The 5,431-nt window shown below is 42.0% G+C and overlaps 1 protein-coding gene across 1 annotated transcript in view; it reads right to left on the bottom strand.

Annotated features, from left to right (window-relative positions):
• ABCB1 (ATP-binding cassette, sub-family B (MDR/TAP), member 1) overlaps positions 1-381 on the bottom strand; it is a 105,000-nt gene extending 104,619 nt beyond the window's left edge. Inside the window, 1 exon segment of the mRNA XM_010859135.1 lies at positions 203-381. The gene's annotated coding sequence lies outside the window, so the exon portion shown is untranslated.
• Positions 382-5,431: the final 5,050 nt, after the last annotated feature.

Below are 5,431 nucleotides of genomic sequence, written 5' to 3'. Positions count from 1 at the left end.
ACCTAGAGACAGGTGCCTCAAGAGCTCCCCAACTGAGAATAAGTCTCACCCCTTTTAGTCCCCTTGGACTTGCCAATTGGCATCACCCCTTCCCTCTCCTCCGAAGCCCTCCGCCCCAGGAGACCCAACTCAGGAAATTAGAGAGCCCTCCCATCCTCCCCCCGAACCTTCTCCGTCTAGTCCCCAGCTTCCCGCGCCCTACCTCGGGCTTTCCCTCGGAATGTACACTAAGGCGTGAATCTTTGAAGAAGAGAGTCAGACTCCAGCGGAAAGACGCGGCGGATGCGAACAGCGGTCTCGGCTCCACTGAGTCTCGAAGAGCCGCTGCTCGTACGCGCCCGCGCTTCCCGTGGCCCTGGGAGCAGGGAGCGGAGAACTTGCGCAAAGCCCACGCCCGGTGCTCTGCGCTCGGCCAATCAGCCGCAGGCTCGGGACGGCTCCCGGCCGGTTCTATTGAATTCTGATTGCGCGAAATTACGAAACAGGTTGGAATTATATGGGAGGAATGTCCTCGCTTCTGTTGCCCCTCAGCAGAAGGGCGAGCAGGGAAACGCTTATCAGCTGAATCACCTAGGGCTTTTACGTTTAGAGAGCCCTTGTCTGTACAAGTCCACGAAATTATGAATATATAGATAGATATAAATGTCACTGTACAATTCGCTTCTTGTGACTCGATTAGATAAGGGAAATTTTCTTTGATATCACATCCAATATATTCTAATAATACAATATCCGGCTTTGCCCATTCTGTAGTTAAAATTCCCTTCCGCTCTCTTATATTTTGTTTTTCATTAGATTACACATCGTTTGTTACTTTTTTTTTTAAGTCATATATTTTTGTCTTTATAACAACAAATTAAAGATACGGTGAAAAAATAAAATTCCCTTCCAAGCAGCATTTTTTAAAAGGCCAGGTGAAATTTTTCTGCAAGTGTTCTCTTCAGTTGTTTGACAGTTTCTAAGGTATATATGTTTATCCTTTATTTGAAGAGACATACAAATAAATGGTCTTCCCTGGTGGCTCAGATGGGAAAGAACCTACCTGCAATGCAGGAGCTGGGGTTCGCATCCTGGATGGGGAAGATCCCCTCGAGAAGAAAATGCCAACCTACTCCAGTATTCTTGCCTAGAGTATTCCATGGACAGAGGAGCCTGGTTGACTGCAGCCCATGGGTTGCAGAGTCAGACATGACTGAGCGATTAACACTGTGCTTCAAGAAATATATGGGAAGATATTTTCTTAAACATATAAATCGAAACGGACATTTCAAGGTAGAAATTTATGTAAAAGAGTGTAATATTTTGGGGTTTTAGCCATCAGATGAATGCCCTGTTTTTCTCAAGACATTTTAAAACATATTTTTATTTGGATTCTAAAAGTATCCTGTATTTTAACATGTTGCTTTAGTTGTAATTTAATGCCATATCTACTGTTGCCGTTTACAGGTTTTTCTGGTCCTCTCTTCCTCAAATTGATGAAAAGTAAGTGCAGTTGTGAAGACAATTCAAATTCATAAAGCAGCATTACCACATCAGAGCTTTTCATACTTGTCAACCCAGGGGAAATGGATGTTTTTATAACCTTTTGTCTGCGTTCTCTGACTTAGAGGAGTTACCTCTCAGCTCACTGCAAAAGTTTAAAAGAAGAAAATCTTTTTAGTTTTTACTGCATAGTGTATTTTCTGTACTTCAAGTAACTCATATTTCAAAGCCATAATTTTCTTTCCATCTTTTATTCCAGATTTTCTTTGCCTTGATTTTTTTTTTTTTACTTAGCTATACAATTAGGTTTCTTTCTTTACAAACTGTTAATTAGTCTTTCTAACAGACCACTCACAGTCTCTGTGTTCTAGTTGGAAATGTGTGTGTACAGCATCAGCCCAACTGTTTAAAGGCTTAACACCAACCCTTTGTTCCACCTGGGGCAAATGTATAAGGCGTTCCCCTTTCTCCCATGTGTTTTTAATCTGATTCATGCTTCTGCTCTTTTTTTCCACTTTTGTTTTACCTTGTCCCTCATTTAGTTATGTGATCTTGTCATATATTCAGTATTTTATGTATCCTTGAAAAATGCCCTATATCCCCTCTAAAACAATGCAGGATTTTTTTTTTTAATTCAAGTATAGTTGATTGTCAATGTTGTGTTGGTTTCAGGTGTGCAGCAAAGTGATTCAGTTTTATATATTTTTTTTCTTTTTTAGATTTTTTCATTATGGATTATTACAAGATATAGAATACAGTTCCCTGTGCTACACAGTAATTCCTCGTTATTTATTTTATATATAGTACTGTGTATATGCGATTCCCAAACTCCTAATTATCTCCTGCTCCCTTTCCCCTTTGTTAACTAAAAGTTTGTTTTCTATGTCTGCAACTCTATTTCTGTTTTGTAAATAAGTTCACTTTTATCAGTTTTTTAGATTCCACTTAAAATTGATGTCATATATTTGTCTTTCTCCCTCTGACTTAGTATGATCATCTCTAGGTCCATCCATATTGCTGCAAATGGCATTATTTCATTCTTTTTATGGCTGAGTAACAGGATTTTAGTAGAACATATATTTTGTTGTTTCCACTATTTCTACCGGCTTGAGCTTCAAGTGATAATCTCCATCAAGGAGTATGTGGTTTAAGGATCAGAATAGCCCACAGAATTTTCAATAACACACACACACATGTATATATCTAAGTTGTTTTGCTCCACTGGCATGAAGATATGGTTATAAAATACAATGGATCTAAAACAATGGATGGTTCTAGCTACTCCCAAGCCATAACATAAGTCTTGATTTTAAAGACTCTGACTCCTGTCTCACATTACTGCCAGCCACTCCTGGTAATATTGAACAGCTGGACTAACCACTTCCACTATGAACCTCATTAACTTCCAGTGAAACCCTTTGGAAAGCAACCCCTTTGCAAGTCTTGACTCATACCCCTTCATTCAAGCAGCCATTTTTCCTTTTGAAGTGTGCTTCCCCATAATCCGTACCTTCCTGTCTTCCACTGGCACGTAGTCCTTTCACAGGCTTTAATGCACTCTCCCAACATTCAAGATTAGCATCCCTGCCACAGTTTATTACATACCTGCGGGAATAATAATACATACCTACGGGAGTAATAATAACTAGCATTGACTAAGCACTGGCTGTGTGCCAGGAATTATCCCAAGTATTTGAAAGAGATTAAATCATTTAATCCTCACAATTATCCTCTGACATGTGTAATTTTATTGTTACTCCCATTTTACAGTCACAGAAACTGAGGTTTGACATCACGTGCCCAAAGTCACACAACTGGTACGCAGCTGACCCAGGACTTGAAAGCAATCCAGCTCCCAGCCCTCGTAACTACACTCTTAACCACTTGCCTACAATGCTATTATAGTACACTCTCCTACACTGCCTTTTCAAGCCCCATGAAACATTTTCAGCTTATGACTCTATCTTAGAAATCATGCAATGGCTCCTTACCACCAACTGTATCTATTGTATCTGAGAGTTCCCACTTGACTTTTAAGGGCTCTAACACATAATATCTCTCTGACCGTCTTCATCCACCTCACTTCCTTACACTCTCTCTCTCAACCCCAACACATATATGAATGTTCACTCCATTTTGGCCCAACTCACCTCTCAGATGATTTGCTTTTTTTCCCCTCTGTGCCTTTCCACATGTAAATCTTTAATTTACAGCAATTTTCTTTTATGGTACCAAACTCCACAAACAACTTCAACTTAGATTCAACTACTGCATGCATGCTAAGTCGCTTCGGTCTCGCGTTACTCTTAAGCGACTGTGTGGACTGTTGCCTGCCAGACTCCTCAGTCCATGGGATTTCTCAGGCAAGAATACTGGAGTGGGTTGCCATGCTCTCCTCCAGGGGATCTTCACAACCCAATGGAACCTACATCTTGAGTCTCCTGCATTGGCAGGTGGGTTCTTTACCACTAGCACCACCTGGGAAGCCCTTTCGCTGTCTAAGTTGGAACAATTCATAATTTACTTAACTTTCCAGTCCTTGAGTTGTCCCTTTGGTAAAAGGAGATAATAATGGTACCTTATAGAGTTATTGCAAGATTAAGTGATTTGTGTATTGAAAGGGCTTGTACAGTGCCTGAAACACATTAAGCACTCAATGCTGCTGCTAAGTCACTTCAGTCGTGTCCCACTCTGTGTGACCCCATAGACCGCAGCCCACCAGGCTCCCCCATCCCTGGGATTCTCCAGGCAAGAACACTGGAGTGGGTTGCCATTTCCTTCTCCAATGCATGAAAGTGAAAGTGAAGTCGCTCAGTCGTGTCCAACTCTTAGCAACCCCATGGACTGCAGCCTACTAGGCTCCTCCATCCATGGGATTTTCCAGGCAAGAGTACTGGAGTGGGGTGCCATTGCCTTCTCCATAGCACTCAATAATTGTTATATATTAGTAATAAAACCCCGTTCTCAGTCTATTTTTGCCCTTTCTTGCTATTCTTCACCATTCATGTATGTAGCTACATGTATGTATTCTCTGTTACTTTCAACAAGCTTTCCAGGTGACTCAGTGTTAAAAACCTGCCTGTCAATGCAGGAGACACGGGTTTGATCCCTGGGTTAGGAAGATCCCCTGGACAAGGAAATGGTAACCCACTCCAGTATTGTTGCCTGGGAAATTCCATGGACAGAAGAGCCCAGTGGGCTACATTCCCCGGGGTCACAAAAGAGTAGGACACGACCAAGCCACTAAACAGTAACAAGACTTTCAACAGTCATAGAGGCGCTAAATGATAGTGACAGACGGTATAAACATTAAATTCTGCCTTCAGGGAGATTGCAGACTGTTTTATTCATAGAAGTTCTTCTGGCCCAAATAGACTGGGATTGTGTGTTTTATTATTTGGTTGTGTTGCAGTTCATATAGTGCTGAAAAGTACACTTCATATAGTACTGTACTGTCTGTGGTAGAGATATCATAAATGCCAGTCAGCATCAGTTCAGTTCAGTCGTTCAGTCATGTCTGACTCTTTGCGACCCCATGAATCGCAGCACGCCAGGCATCCCTGTCCATCACCAACTCCCGGAGTTCACCCAGACTCATGTCCATCGAGTCAGTGATGCCATCCAGCCATCTCATCCTCTGTCATCCCCTTCTCCTCCTGCCCTCAATCCCTCCCAGCATCAGAGTCTTTTCCAATGAGTAAACTCTTTGCATGAGGTGGCCAAAGTATTGGAGTTTCAGCTTCAGCATCAGTCCTTCCAAAGAACACCCAGGACTGATCTCCTTTAGAATGGACTGGTTGGACCTCCTTACAGTCCAAGGGACTCTCAAGAGTCTTCTCCAACACCACAGTTCAAAAGCATCAATTCTTTGGCTCTCAGCTTTCTTCACAGTCCAACTTTCACATCCATACATGACCACTGGAAAAACCATAGCCTTGACTACATGGAC

This window comes from Bison bison, unplaced genomic scaffold (assembly GCF_000754665.1).
Source record: "Bison bison bison isolate TAMUID 2011002044 unplaced genomic scaffold, Bison_UMD1.0 scf7180017864454, whole genome shotgun sequence".
Lineage (NCBI taxonomy): Eukaryota > Metazoa > Chordata > Mammalia > Artiodactyla > Bovidae > Bison > Bison bison.
This window is presented reverse-complemented; position numbering and strand designations above follow the sequence as displayed.